Source organism: Coregonus lavaretus (assembly GCF_964263955.1).
Source record: "Coregonus lavaretus genome assembly, contig: HAP1_SCAFFOLD_1252, whole genome shotgun sequence".
In the NCBI taxonomy this organism is placed as follows: Eukaryota; Metazoa; Chordata; class Actinopteri; order Salmoniformes; family Salmonidae; genus Coregonus; species Coregonus lavaretus.
The window spans coordinates 35,599-51,546 of NW_028157522.1; the positions used below are offsets into that span (position 1 = coordinate 35,599).

The 15,948-nt window shown below is 46.4% G+C and overlaps 1 long non-coding RNA gene across 1 annotated transcript; it reads left to right on the top strand.

Annotated features, from left to right (window-relative positions):
- Positions 1 to 8,340: 8,340 nt before the first annotated feature.
- LOC311125325 lies at positions 8,341 to 15,724 on the top strand. The gene is made up of 4 exons (XR_014612862.1): positions 8,341 to 8,418; positions 15,174 to 15,254; positions 15,413 to 15,485; positions 15,674 to 15,724. It is a non-coding gene; the product is annotated as an uncharacterized lncRNA (long non-coding RNA).
- Positions 15,725 to 15,948: the final 224 nt, after the last annotated feature.

The window sequence follows — 15,948 nt, forward strand, 5'->3', positions numbered from 1 at the left end:
CTGTTGCCATCCCATCTCAGTCGCAGGAGGTTGAAGGAGAGAGTGAGTTGGACGAGGCTGTTGCCATCCCATCTCAGTCGCAGGAGGTTGAAGGAGAGAGTGAGTTGGACGAGGCTGTTGCCATCCCATCTCGGTCGCAGGAGGTTGAAGGAGAGAGTGAGTTGGACGAGGCTGTTGCCATCCCATCTCGGTCGCAGCAGGTTGAAGGAGAGAGTGAGTTGGACGAGGCTGTTGCCATCCCATCTCGGTCGCAGGAGGTTGAAGTAGAGAGTGAGTTGGACGAGGCTGTTGCCATCCCATCTCAGTCGCAGGAGGTTGAAGGAGAGAGTGATTTGGACGAGGCTGTTGCCATCCCATCTCAGTCGCAGGAGGTTGAAGGAGAGAGTGAGTTGGACGAGGCTGTTGCCATCCCATCTCAGTCGCAGGAGGTTGAAGGAGAGGGTGAGTTGGACGAGGCTGTTGCCATCCCATCTCAGTCGCAGGAGGTTGAAGGACAGAGTGAGTTGGACGAGGCTGTTGCCATCCCATCTCAGTCGCAGGAGGTTGAAGGAGAGAGTGATTTGGACGAGGCTGTTGCCATCCCATCTCAGTCACAGGAGGTTGAAGGAGAGAGTGAGTTGGACGAGGCTGTTGCCATCCCATCTCAGTCACAGGAGGTTGAAGGAGAGAGTGATTTGGACGAGGCTGTTGCCATCCCATCTCAGTCACAGGAGGTTGAAGGAGAGAGTGATTTGGACGAGGCTGTTGCCATCCCATCTCAGTCGCAGGAGGTTGAAGGAGAGGGTGAGTTGGACGAGGCTGTTGCCATCCCATCTCAGTCGCAGGAGGTTGAAGGAGAGAGTGAGTTGGACGAGGCTGTTGCCATCCCATCTCAGTCGCAGGAGGTTGAAGGAGAGGGTGAGTTGGACGAGGCTGTTGCCATCCCATCTCAGTCGCAGGAGGTTGAAGGAGAGAGTGAGTTGGACGAGGCTGTTGCCATCCCATCTCAGTCGCAGGAGGTTGAAGGAGAGGGTGAGTTGGACGAGGCTGTTGCCATCCCATCTCAGTCGCAGGAGGTTGAAGGAGAGAGTGAGTTGGACGAGGCTGTTGCCATCCCATCTCAGTCACAGGAGGTTGAAGGGGAGAGTGAGTTGGACGAGGCTGTTGCCATCCCATCTCAGTCACAGGAGGTTGAAGGAGAGAGTGAGTTGGACGAGGCTGTTGCCATCCCATCTCAGTCACAGGAGGTTGAAGGAGAGAGTGAGTTGGACGAGGCTGTTGCCATCCCATCTCAGTCGCAGGAGGTTGAAGGAGAGAGTGATTTGGACGAGGCTGTTGCCATCCCATCTCAGTCACAGGAGGTTGAAGGAGAGAGTGAGTTGGACGAGGCTGTTGCCATCCCATCTCAGTCACAGGAGGTTGAAGGAGAGAGTGAGTTGGACGAGGCTGTTGCCATCCCATCTCAGTCGCAGGAGGTTGAAGGAGAGAGTGATTTGGACGAGGCTGTTGCCATCCCATCTCAGTCACAGGAGGTTGAAGGAGAGAGTGAGTTGGACGAGGCTGTTGCCATCCCATCTCAGTCACAGGAGGTTGAAGGAGAGAGTGAGTTGGACGAGGCTGTTGCCATCCCATCTCAGTCGCAGGAGGTTGAAGGAGAGAGTGAGTTGGACGAGGCTGTTGCCATCCCATCTCAGTCGCAGGAGGTTGAAGGAGAGGGTGAGTTGGACGAGGCTGTTGCCATCCCATCTCAGTCGCAGGAGGTTGAAGGAGAGAGTGAGTTGGACGAGGCTGTTGCCATCCCATCTCAGTCACAGGAGGTTGAAGGAGAGAGTGAGTTGGACAAGGCTGTTGCCATCCCATCTCAGTCACAGGAGGTTGAAGGAGAGAGTGAGTTGGACGAGGCTGTTGCCATCCCATCTCAGTCACAGGAGGTATGATGTATTTTTCTATTACATGGATGACATTTCATTGAGATATTTTGTGTTTTAATGACGCAAAATTGAATTCCAGCCTAACTCTGCTTTCTGTTGTCGCCATCAGGCTGCAGTGGTGACCTTCACTACCGTGACCCATAAGGATGAAACTTCCCAGACCAGCCTCACCCTCAGCAGGGGAAAGAGAAGCTACCCAGACCTACACACCTTTGTGCAGGACATGAAGGACGAGTAAGTTGCTCTTTGGCTTCCCCATGCATCCCCTAGATATGTTCCCTATCTCAATTGCATACTCCTCGTGTCCTCTCTTCTCAAAACCCATTGGATGAGAAAGCCAGAGGTCCCGCCCTTCTGACCTTCTCATCCAATGGGTTTTGAGGAGGAGGTGAGGAGATTGAGAGTCTCCCATAGTCTCGGGCCAATACAAAGGACTCAACGGACCAAATAACCAATCAGGGATGTCTGGGTGTGGCCTAGTACCATAGAGGTCCATCCTTAACGTAGTCTAAGATAATAGAGGTAATGTCCATCCATAACGTAATCTAAGATAATAGAGGTAATGTCCATCCATAACGTAATCTAAGATAATAGAGGTAATGTCCATCCATAACGTAATCTAAAATAATAGAGGTCATGTCCATCCATAACGTAGTCTAAGATAATAGAGGTAATGTCCATCCATAACGTAGTCTAAAATAATAGAGGTAATGTCCATCCATAACGTAGTCTAAGATAATAGAGGTAATGTCCATCCATAACGTAGTCTAAAATAATAGAGGTAATGTCCATCCATAACGTAATCTAAAATAATAGAGGTCATGTCCATCCATAACGTAGTCTAAGATAATAGAGGTAATGTCATGTAGTTCATTGTGTACTTGCATTTATTTACTTTTCAGCCATTGGAATCTGCTGAGTGAGAATATGCGTGCCGGGGTGAGTTATAGTCACCTCTAAAGTAGTTAATGTTGGTAAAATGGACCAAACATTCATTTGTGGAAATCCTGCAGGACCTTTAATCCTGAACCACTGCTTTAATTGACTAGCTTGAGTAAATGGTTCTACGTTTTATATCAGTGCAGCCCCTTTAACAAACTAACTCTGGATGGTCTTTTAACATTGCAGATGAGCAGACATGAGTTTAGTGCCAAGTGCATGGATATTGTAGCATGGGTGATGGAGTCTACATCCACTGTGGTTGTTCCCGCCCTTGACCTCACCATGCAGATAGAGCTCTCTGATTCGCCAAGCTCTTCTGGATCAGGAAGTAATGAGGCAGGAGAGGTGACCTCTCTTGGCCGCAGCGTCAGATTCAGCTGTAGTGGAGGACCCAGCAGGTGCACCAGCGCCAGAACCGCCTGCAGCACACGCACTCCCACGCCTTTCCCCTCCTCTCACAGGTACCTAGCCCTATCCCCTCCTCTCACAGGTACCTACCCCTATCCCCTCCTCTCACAGGTACCTACCCCTCTCCCCTCCTCTCACAGCTACCTAGCCCTATCCCCTCCTCTCACAGGTACCTAGCCCTATCCATGCCTCTCACAGGTACCTAGCCCTATCCCCTCCTCTCACAGGTACCTAGCCCTATCCCCTCCTCTCACAGGTACCTAGCCCTATCCCCTCCTCTCACAGATACCTAGCTCTATTTTCTCCTCTTTTTGCAGGTCTTTCCTGTTATAGGTACAAATATCCATTCCAGATCCACTTAGTGAGAAATACTACTTAGATACTACACAACCACTCTAAAAAGTTTACTCTAAATGTTAATGTTTGGACTGAGTGTGGTTTGAGATGGTTCACAATGCTTCCTTTGAATAACAATAACAAGGTTGAGTTTGTGTCCCAAATTCTTGGATCATATTTTTTTATTTTGTTACCATGTATTATTCATTTCTATTGTGCATTCTGCAGGTGTTTGACCTCTTTGCTGAGTGAGGACAATGAGCGATATGTCTCCTCACCTGAGGGTGGCGATAGAGAGATGAGACACAGACCACACTCAGCACCACTGAGATCTGTGTTTGGCATCTCTGAGGACTCTGTCTTCGACATGGTCCAGAGCGGCCAGTCGCAGGGTGACATCGTACCGCCGCCCAAACGGAGTAGACAGGAGAAATACAGACCTAGCAAAATGTCAACGGACGGCAAGTTTATGATGGGTATTGTCGAGTTGGTTATAAACCTTCTCAACTCCAGATGGGCTGAGCTAATGCGAAGTGTCAGTCAGGGAACTCTAGTTCTGCTGACTGGAAGTATCTCAGCAAGTCAACAGTTTGCCCAAGAGATGCTAAGCATGGCGACTTCTAAGATGTATTCCCATGCCATAGAGCATATTGCGCTCGGCCACAAGTCTCCCCTTGAGTTAGAGAGGGAGCTTGAGGCCATCTTGGGTCCTCTGGCTGGACAGGTCATAGTCATCATCATAGATAGCATCATCAAGGCTAAAACCAACGGAGGAAATGAGGGGAGAGCGACCAGCCCCTTGACCTATTTTCTAACTGCCATTTCGGCAGAAATACAAAGCCTAGTGGTTCACAGATCGGCTAGCAGACCATCCACCAGACTGTCCAACAACGACCCACTGCTGAACATTTCCAAGTCGAAGGTCTAAGATCAGTTCTGCTCAAAATGGCAGAGCTCTTTGGCCAAGGTCCAAGTGAAACATGTCTAGTTCCACTAGTCCAGAGTCAGTCCAACAACTCCATTTGCGACTGGACTGTGAATGCAGGCACCATTCATCCAAGTACATTTCTGTCCGACAACAGAATGATAGAAGTGTCATCCGATGTTGTGGATCTTGTACTTGAGGTTTTTTGGATAACAGGATTTTTGGATAACAGGAACCCGTCAAGGCCACAGAGTGCCTGCTCCCACAACTCAGCTAGTGGAGCAATAGATATGAGAGCTCTTGCTGGGGACTTGGTCAGACAGGTGTCTGTCAAACTCAGCCCGTTTGTCTCTGAGAGTCAACTCTCCACCATGTCCATGACAGATCTGTCATCATCTTTTTCTGACTCCACCTTGAAGCAGTTGTGTTCTCGCTCTGTTGTTGCTCTGGTAACTGCCTGTCAAGCAATCAAAACAGAGCTCGAGAACCAGAGACCTACCAACCTGGCAGCCAGAGACCTACTATCGTCTCTGGTAGAGACCATTGAGGACATGGATATCTCTGACATCCTCCGGGGCCCGTCGGCCATTTTGGAGGTGGCTGCTGTGATAAAGCACCCAGAGATGTCCACCTCGACAATATACAGATCTCTGCTTCTCGACTCATCTCTCGCCTCCTCTAAGATGGTCACTGAGAGCATTATCTTCAACAACCCATGCCCATCAGAGGAGAATGTGAGTATTCAGAAGGAGCTCCCTGCTGATAAAGTTGACATCCTCCATGGTCAACCAGTGGAGGAGTATATTGTCAAAGCTGAGCAATGCATCACTCAGGTCATTCAGGATGCAGCTGTGACATATACTGCTGCGCTGGATAAAACCGACACTTGTGGGAAACTGTCGGAAATCCTATCTGTCCATGTTTCCTCAGAGAATATTGAGGAGGCATCCTCTGATCTCTTTGGTGGAATTATTTCCGACCTGCTTGAGGTATATGAGGTCAATAAGGCCTCCAAGCGTACGAAATCAGGTCGCAAAATGTTCTGGGTGGAAGTGAGTTCAGGTTCCCAGAAGATTTATACCAAAACCCTGGACAAACTAAGGAAGCTGTTCACCTCCCACCATCTCACTGAGGGAAAAAATACTCCTGTGCAAATCGAGCTTTCTGCAACTGGACTACTTGTAACTGAGGCCACTGTACAGGAATCTCCTGTAACTGAGGCCACTTTGGCAGTGTCTCCTGTACAGAAGACAGACAGTAAGACCCCTTCTAAGTCCTCAGCCTCAGCCTACCAGCTCACCCTCGACACCTGCACTAAAGGGGTAATCAAACAGGTGATCTCGGTGCTGAGGGTGGACACTTCAAAGGAAAACTGCTCCGCTTCCGTTGGGGAGAGCACGTCAAATTCATCCTTCGACTTCAACCAGAAGTTGGACTCGATAATTTCGAAATTGGAGGACCTCACCATTTCGAGGGATGTGACGTCAGCCGAGATTGCCACACTCACGCGATCTCTTAGTGCAGCCAGCAGAACCTCTAACATTTCTATCCAGAGCTTTCACAGTGCTGAGTTCCGAGCTAAGGCCAAACACATTGTGAATGAGACCATTCTCAGAGCTGCTAGCAAAGCCAGCCATTCTTTGCTACAGAGCATGCCTAGCACCACCTTCTCACACCATGCGGTTTCTACAGCCGAAGATATAGTAAATATTATCATGCAAGACCTTGAAAGTGTATCCCAGTACACTGTGGACGACGCAGACTCCTTCCCACTAGGAGAGAAAAAGCTGGAGTTCCAGCTCAAACCCAGAGTTGTCTTTGACAACTTATTGGATGCTGCTCAAACCATGTACCACAGAGTAAAGGATAGACTGAACATCTTTTTCTCTTTTCCACCAGTGTCAGTCACCACAGCCAAATATGTGCTGGACTCCACCCCTGTGGAGACACTCAGACGTTCTAAGTCCGCTGACACTGCTCTTGTTGAGGACAGGAGCCGCCCTCCGTCTGTGAGAAGTGAGAAGCCTTTGTCAAAAGTCTGTTTGGCTAAAAGGTCTAAAACCCTTCTGTCTTCGAGTGGCTCTTCAACAGACCACCATGTAATTGACACATGCAGTGAGGATGTCACTCTGCCCACCAGGAGTATGTCAGTTGTGAGCAACAACAGTTTGAAGAGAGCCTCTCCTCTCCACGGCAGTGGATTGAGTGAAAGTTGCAAACCTCTTGTGGCTCTAAAAGACGTAACAGTGGCAGTCAGCCAAGAAGGCTTTAGCAAAACTGCAAAGAAGACGCTCAGCTTGATCCTAAATGTGATCAAGTGTAGAGTGGCCAACTCTGAGAGTTCATCTGTTGGGCAGATTGCAAGTGAGGAGTGTCTGATAGCCACTAACATGTTAGACTCTGTACTGGAGAGCCTTGACCAGTTGCCTGACATGAGCGCTGCCGATGAGATCACAAGGACAGAATCCCATACCTCTATCGCAATGGACGAGACAGGTTCACGGTCAATGCTTGTGAGCCAACAAGAAATAAACATATCTGACACCAATATCATAGTGAAAACTATAATGGACACATTGAAGACGGACGACCCAGAGATGACTTCAGCAGAAGAACATCTGGATAGGCTCCTGTCAGTTGAAGCCCTTCAAGGTGCATCTGGCAACCTGATCGCAAAGGTCCATGGTCTCATTCAGGAGATAACCATAAACCGTCAGCTTCAATCCATGGTTGGCCACAGAAGCCTCTCTCAACCAGCGCTGCCTAAACCAGCCCTGAGGAAGCTGTCAAAGGACGATGCCTCAGAGCTCATTTACAACTTTGCCCAGACTTCTGTTAGGAGACTCCTGGGGCAGTGTATGGGAAGGCCTTTGCCACCATCAGCTGAAATGGTTTTGGATCAGGTCATCAAGTTGATGACAGACGTGGTGATGGACAGCCTGACTTATGTGTCCAAGTCTACAATGGAGGATGGTAAGTGAAAGTACCTCTTTTCATCTGCATAGGACTTAATTGTAACATGATGCTCAATACATTGCGTTTTATGATGTAAAATTCACTGGTTGTGTCCAAAATGGCACCTTCTTCCATATTTAGTGCACTACTTTTGACCAGACCCTATGGGTCCTGGTCAAAAGTAGTGCACTATAAAGTGAAGAGAATGCCATTTGGGATGCAGTGACTGACTTCAATGGCTGCGTCCTCTTCTCCCAGTTATTGTACACAGGTCGGTCACACTAGCGTGCTCTTCTCACTCAGACACCAGCAATGCCACAAGTGACATCACTCATGGTGTTGTAGCTGACCTTAATGCTACTGAGGAATTCCCTGCCAGGAGCCTTAGCCCGGCTGATGTAAAGGCTGACGGCATGGCCCGCCTTCCCTCTGCCAGAGGGGAAGAGACTAAGAAGAACAGGAAGTGGCGTTTCCTACCGAAAATGCATAAGTTTCCAAAGATCATGATTAAGGTAGGGTGCTCTGTGTTTTGAGATTACATCTGTAAGGCAGGGCTGAATTTTACCCTACAGATTCACTACACCCCTATTGTCTCTCAGCATTAGAACAATACTGTTGTCATTGTCTTTAGGAGGTTGAGTGAGGACGCTGTAATGCAATCCTAATACACATGGGAGAGAGTCAATGGCTATGTCCCAAATGGCACCCTATTCCCTATATAGTGCACTACTTTTTACCAGCGCTCTATGGGCCCTTTTCAAAAGTAGTGCCTTACGTAGCGAATAGGGTGCCTTTTGGGATGCACACTCTGTATTTTACACAGGCTCAGTTGTCCTGATGTGTTTTGTCAACAGCTGTTCAAGACAAAAGGGGAACCGAAGAGCCACCCTAAACAGGATGCACTGCCTACCAAACGTCTCAGAGAGACTCATATTTCACAGGGTAAGTGATAAGCATCGATAATGTCATATTGATGTATCACCCTATGACAAGCTTGTTAAAACAGTGACAACAGATACAGGCAGACCGACGGACAGACAGGCAGACGGACAGGCAGGCAGACAGACAGACAGGCAGGCAGGCAGGCAGACGGACAGGCAGACAGACAGACAGACAGACAGACAGACAGACAGACAGACAGACAGACAGACAGACAGACAGACAGACAGACAGGCAGACCGACGGACAGACAGGCAGACGGACAGGCAGGCAGACAGACGGACAGGCAGGCAGGCAGACAGACAGGCAGACGGACAGGCAGGCAGACGGACAGGCAGGCAGACAGACAGACAGGCAGGCAGGCAGGCAGGCAGGCAGGCAGGCAGACGGACAGGCAGGCAGACAGACAGACAGGCAGGCAGGCAGACGGACAGGCAGACAGGCAGACAGACAGACAGGCAGGCAGGCAGGCAGACGGACAGGCAGGCAGGCAGACGGACAGGCAGGCAGACAGACAGACAGGCAGGCAGGCAGACGGACAGGCAGACAGGCAGACAGACAGACAGGCAGGCAGGCAGACGGACAGGCAGACAGGCAGACAGACAGACAGGCAGGCAGGCAGGCAGACGGACAGGCAGGCAGGCAGACGGACAGACACAAACACACACATTCATTTTCTGATTATGAAATGTTCTTATGACAGATGCTGAGTGTGAGGTTCCAGAGGTTCCATCCACTTCCCCTCCCAAGAAGGACCTGACAACCACACCGGCCCCTGCTCCCCAGGAGTCCCAGTCCCGTAAACGCCCACTCATAGTCAGGGTGTTACACGCTCTCTCCAGAGCCATCTCCAAACCATTCAGAGGAGCTTCTGGGAAGAAGAATTAGCCAAATGCCTGATTTTATTAATATTATATTTTAATCAGAGCCTTTATTTAATAAAACATTACTGCATTGATTTCTGTCTATAGTAGTCTTCATGTATGTGCAAGATAACGGTAAAGTACTTCAAACCACATAGTCAAAAGTATTCATAGTGAAGTACCGTTTATGATTATTGATTGTGGAAATACACATAATACAGAAAAGTTGTTGTCACATACAAAGACAGACATAAAGGAGAACTCCGTAGACCAGTCACATTCTCAAGCCATAACTAAATCCATGAATGGATCTCCTATAAGATGACAGGAGAACATTTGTAACACTTTCTATGAATCCAGGCTCTGTCGCAGCCGGCCGCGACCGGGAGACTCATGGGCGGCGCACAATTGGCCCAGCATCGTCCAGGTTAGGGGAGGGAATGGCCGGAAGGGATGTAGCTCAGTTGATAGAGCATGGCGTTTGCAACGCCAGGGGAGTGGGTTCGTTTCCCACGGGGGGCCAGTAAAAAAAAATATATACATATATATATTTATTCACTAACTGTAAGTCGCTCTGGATAAGAGCGTCTGCTAAATGACAAAAAAAAAAAAAAAAAAAAAGCCTATATCTATAATGCATACACTCAAGTCATTTACATTTTACATTTTAGTCATTTAGCAGAAGCTCTTATCCAGAGCGACTTACAGTTAGTGAGTGCATAATTTTAAATTTTTTTCATACTGTCATACACTCATAATGACTTAATTGAGTTAAGTGTTAAGTTAAGTGCAGTTATAAACACATAATGAGGGCTTATTATGTATTTCTTGCAATAAAAAAAGAAAAATGCTACTAGTTTATTAAATATTCATGACTGCTATTGCACGGCTCATGTCCACACTTCTGTACAATAGGGGGCAGTAATGCACCATAACGTTGGATGCCAACTGTCTATAAACCCCACTGAAGAAGAAAAAGCTACTCATGTAATGCATGCTGGAAAGCAGACAAAAACTAATGATTTGCAAGAGATCTAAACACGATTTATAAGCTACTGAACAACAAGTCCAAGAAAGCATTGCTAACCGCGTTTGCACTTTGAACAGATTTCTCGACAATAATAATGGAAGATGTGACTGGGGCTCAGCTCATTGCAGAGGCACTAAAAGCTCAGGTGAAGTGTGTGCAATTTATATAAAACAGTGTTATACTGTGTAACCGTGTTGCTAAGAATATATTAGTCGCTGATCATGTCCTTGGCAGTGAGAATGTAGCACTACGAGTTGTGAAAGTGTGCCATAGGTCATTGCACTGGTATAGCTAACTATTAATATTGTTGTAGAAAAACATTTAGATGTTTATGTGGAATAGCATATGTTAACATAGTGAGTTTTTGTCCTGGGTCCGCCTGGGTCCTGCAGTCGGTGAAAAGCAATTGCACTGCCTGCATCTCAGAACTGCGGCTGCCTTGATCTCATGAGGTTATCGTTGCCCGCGTGTGCATGACGTCAGAGAAAGTCGGGATCAAGTCGGACACAAATCTAACCAGCATGCATTGGGCGGTGATCGCTGGTAATCGATTCTGCGCAGACCTGGCTCATCTCAAATGGGCCTCTTGTCTATGATCTGTCGGCATGGTTATACTGGCCTGTGGCCTTCTTGGAGGCCTTGATGATATCGGAGGGGGGCTCCCATTTGAAGCAGGGCTCCAGATTGGCCATCTTTATGGTCATTATTGAGGACAGGGTGCCATCCAATGCTAGGCTGTTTCTTCTCTTGGTTTTGTTCAGTCCCACAACTGAAAACACCCTCTCAGCATCTGCGTTTGCATGGGGCAACACCAGGACAAGCTTGGCGACGGCAGCAAGCCTCTCGAATTCTTTGGCTCCTGTCACCTATGGAAAATGCACCAAAACACAATGGAAAAACATACCTTGATTTTTTATTGATTAATACTGTGAATATACTGTAGGTTGATCCATTAACAAAGTTCAGATAAAAACATGCATAATTTGAAACATGCATGACACATATATGCATGCAACAATTTTAAGCAACAGATGTAGCCAAGCCACACCTGCCAAAAGAAAAGACAAAAAAGGAAAAAAAAATTACATTATGCTTCCGGGTTGCCATTTCAGCCCAGAAGCTTTCCATTTCAGTTTAGTCCTGCAGGGATATCATTGGCATGGTCTGATAATTTAGAAACTCCTCACCCAGAAGGTCATGCTCCTCTGGCCAATGGTATGGGAGGAGATGGGGAAACCTATTTATGAAAGTAGAGTTACAAGTTGTTACGTTTTAGGTATATAGTCATCAACCAGCAGCAGTTCATACACATCTTTGAGGAGAATAAGAATATCTCATGTGCAGTTTAGGAGTGAACACACCTCATCATAAAACACAGGGTATTTTAGCTAAGATGAAAGACAATAATTAGAGAAAAAAAACGAACCTTTCAACAAAGTACAGGACATCTTCGATGTCACTTTCAGCCCTCTGCCGTACATCTACAAATTGTGCGTGCTTGATCAGTGGCTCTTCCAGTGGCAGCTTCTTAAGTGCATAGTCCACAGCACTTGTTAGGAAACACAACACAGCTTCATGGAATGAATCCACCTGCTGTGGTGTGATGTCACCCTCGTGGAGTAATCTGTTAATTTTAGCCCTGGTTGTGAACCCAATACAGCATATCGGTATAATGTACAAGGCTAAATATCACATATCACAGTGTTTGATCATAATAATAGTCAAATACTAACCTGGTAAATGGTTTGCCTTTTCTTCAAAGGCAATTTCACAAGGCTCCTCATGGCACTGCAGAGCTGCTGGAACCATAAACTTGGAACATAGCTTGCGTACCAATTTCACCATCTATAACAGACATTTACAAAAATAGTAGGTGAAACCTGTTTTAGAGGACCCCTGCAGATATCAGCAAGAAACACAGAATGAAAAAAAACTGCAAAATCCAATCCCACCTCATCATGTAACAAAAATATTGATGACTGCTCTCTCTGAAGCAGCAAGTTGAAAGAAGTGAAAGTTGGTACGGTGGCTTGGAAGAACAGCAGGTACACTTCTGTCATGGGGACAGTGAATGTCTGCACAAGTCTCTTGAACCTGGCCTGATTTTCATCTTGAATCAATCAATAAATAACACAAAACAAGAGGTTGTCATTAATACAAGTATGTGACTAACAATCCATGTAGTTGCTGCTGGTATTTCACAAACTATTTGAGATTTTTCTCATCTGCAAAACATGTGCTTTGTGTATTTTTAAACATCTAATAACATGAACATCTGTATGATTCTAACTTGTCATTATAGGAGTGGAAAAGATGAACCCGCTTACTGTCCGGGTCTTCATGGGCAGCAAAGTTGTCCACCAGTTCTTAAATATGTGCACAACAAGTGGGAGGAGATGTGGGCCAGCAAGTGAGATCTTCGCCAAAATGAACTCCACCATAGAGGAGCATGGCATCCCTTGGGAGAACTGCATTGGTCTCTCAGTTTACAATGCAGCTGTGAACATTGGACCAGTGTCATTCGACCCATCCGTAACAAGGGTATACAGGGCTTTTTTCATCTCCTTCACAAGCTCCTGTGTGAAATATGGTGCGAGTGCTTCATTGGTAATGCAGGATGACTTAGTCCTGGCACACCTGTACTCCTGCGCTGTCTTCGAATCTCCGAAACATTCTTTTAGGAGAGGCCCCAGGTGGTCCGCAAAGGCTAGGGGGACGTTGTGAACTACCAACCCAGCTGTCATTTTGACCTCAGCCCTTGTCTGTAAGAAATTAAAAATTATTAATCCTCCCAAAAGACCATAGTTTATTTAAAATAGACGCCTGCGATAATAGGGCACAGGTAAAAAACACATTCAGCAACTAAGATCTCAAATTAAGAAAACTGGACTGTACTACACTGAAATACAAACCACAAATTAGTCAAAACTATCAACCATGACTTTACCGTGATCAACTAGAACACAAAACTCTTGATTGAACCTTGACAGAATCATTACACATATCATACCTTAACCTCTTGTGCAGACATACCCCCAACAGATGGAACGGCCATTGCATATTGGGATATTGTGGCTGTGGACAGGAGAGCTCGTTGCTTATCTTGGTGGCCTTTTGCTTTTTATATGGCGCACTACATCTGTCACACCCTGGTGGCAACATGAGTTTTCAATACGGCAGACTGCACACCAGTAGTGCATGTTGAGGCTCCCTCTGGTAATAAATGGCCATGAAGAGGTCCACTCATTTTTGAAAATGGATCTATATGTTGCTGCTCCAGCCAGAGCACGACTCTTCTGGCCCTGCTGTTGGATTGGGGGGGTCTCTTCTTTCTGTCCCTCTGTGTCTTCTTCCATCTGCCCTGTTGGTTGTTCTATTTGTCCTGTCTGTTGCTCCTCTGCATGTGCGTCAATCTGTCCTGTCTGTTGCTCCTCTGCTTGTTTGTCAGTCTGTCCTGTCTCCTGCTCTCTCTGTCCTTTGTGTTGCTCCTCTGTCTGTTGTCCTGTCGTTTCTATCAATCGTTCTGGCTGTTCTGTCAGTGTGTTTGTCTGTCTTTTCTCACTTGGCTGGTTCTTTAAATAAAATAAAAGGTTTTGCTTTTGTCCTGGCAAAGGTCTCTTACGGGACATCTTTGAAACCTTAAACAATTAAAATGGTCATGTTGGTTTAATAACTCTACTCTCAGTTACAAAAACATACCTACTTCTATTGCACACATTTCCTGTATTTATGTTAAATTCTTTGGAATACATCTTACCTGTTCGAAATCAGCTGAGTTTACATTCACCACACTAAATCATGTTCACACGCACAAACAAATAATTTATTTCAAGATTTAAAGTTTAAGAGAGTGAGTATTCAATTGGACGACATTTCATTGTTACATACCTAGTCTCAGCTCAGCTTCTTATCAGACTTCTTCAGGGCGGCAGGTAGCTTAGTGGGTAAGAGCGTTGTGCCAGTAACCGAAAGGTTGCTGGTTCTAATCCCCGAGCCGACTAGGTGAAAAATCTGTCGATGTGCCCTTGAGCAAGGCACTTAACCCTAATTGCTCCTGTAAGTCGCTCTGGATAAGAGCGTCTGCTAAATGCCAAAAAAAAAAAAAAGGTAGTGACCTGCTCATCTTATGTTGACTTTCACGGCAATGGTATCTCTTCTTCTGTCGCTAACTTCGGGGTGCAGCACATATGGTTCATTGGCGCTCATCTACCGTCGGGGAGTTTGAAAAAACGAACGAACGAGTCTCTGCCGATTTTTTTTGCTTGAGAAATTGGATGTGTGGCGTGAGTGCGTGTGAAAACAGGCAAAAACGTGTGTCACACGGCGAAAGCGTGAGAGTTGGCAGCTCTGTGTTAACACCCTTGTTGATGCATGCCAATGTGTGTGTCAATGCAAAGAAAATCTAAACTACATTGTAACAATTCATATACAATTCAGAATGAAAATGTATGCACTCACTAACTGTAAGTCGCTCTGGATAAGAGCGTCTGCTAAATGACTAAAAATGTTTTAAAAAATGTAAATATACTGTATCTACATGTATCTCTCTACAGAATGTAGAATATATGTTTGGAATAGTTGGTGTTCCAGTCATTGAAGTAGCTATGGCAGCTCAAGCCTCAGGAATCAAGTATGTGGGAATGCGCAATGAACAAGCCCTAAGCCACCTTTTTATTACTAAACCAGCTCTCCCCAAATCATGTGATATTAACTACCCTTACATAGACTACAGGAGCGTGTAGTGTGTGAGGGTCAGTTTCATAGCTTTTTTGCATTGCTAATTATGTCTGCCTGTCTGTCTGACCCTTTGTGTGTCTGTCTGCCTGTCTTCCTGTCTGTCCCTCTGTCTGTCTGTTCCTCTCCAGTCCAGGTGCATGTCTGGTTGTGTCTGGACCGGGACTCATCCATTCACTTGGTGCAATGGCCAATGCTAACATGAACTGCTGGTATGCTAGAACTCCACAAACAGAAGACCCTACTACTCATGTTCAGTGGCCTTTCAAAAGAAGGGATGCTATCCGCACACTGCAAAAAATGATCTGAGGACTCCAAACTATCTCAGCTTGTCAGTTGATGTCATTGTGTGATACCTCTCTCTCTGTAGGCCTGTGATTGTTATTGGAGGCTCCTCTGATCAAAACCAAGAGACCACTGGGGCGTTTCAAGAGTTTCCACAGGTACCGATTCAACCATGACATTTCTGACTATTGAACATTAGGGGATGGTATCCCGGGACACAGATTAAGCCTAGTCATGGCCTAAAAAGCAAACTCAATAGAGAATCTCTGTCTGGGAAACTGGCCCTAGCAGTTTAATTGCTGAAAGAGGAAATAATTTGTTATTTGTGGTCCTCTTTCTCTGTCAGGTGGAGGCATGCAGATTGTACAGTAAGTTCTCTGCTAGGTCTAGCAGTCTGGATATGATCTCCTCAGTGGTAGAGAAGGTATACAGTCTACTCTGACTCCCTCTGTGTAGTCCTCTTCATATCATTTGGTATCACCTGCAATTGTCTGTTTTCTGACCTCTAATTTTCCAGCTTAGCAAGGTACCTTAACTGCTTCATAAGAGCACAGCACAGCCTTAATTGATCTGAATGGAAGGGTGTTTGGTCTGTCTAAGGCAGCACGCACTAGCATGTAT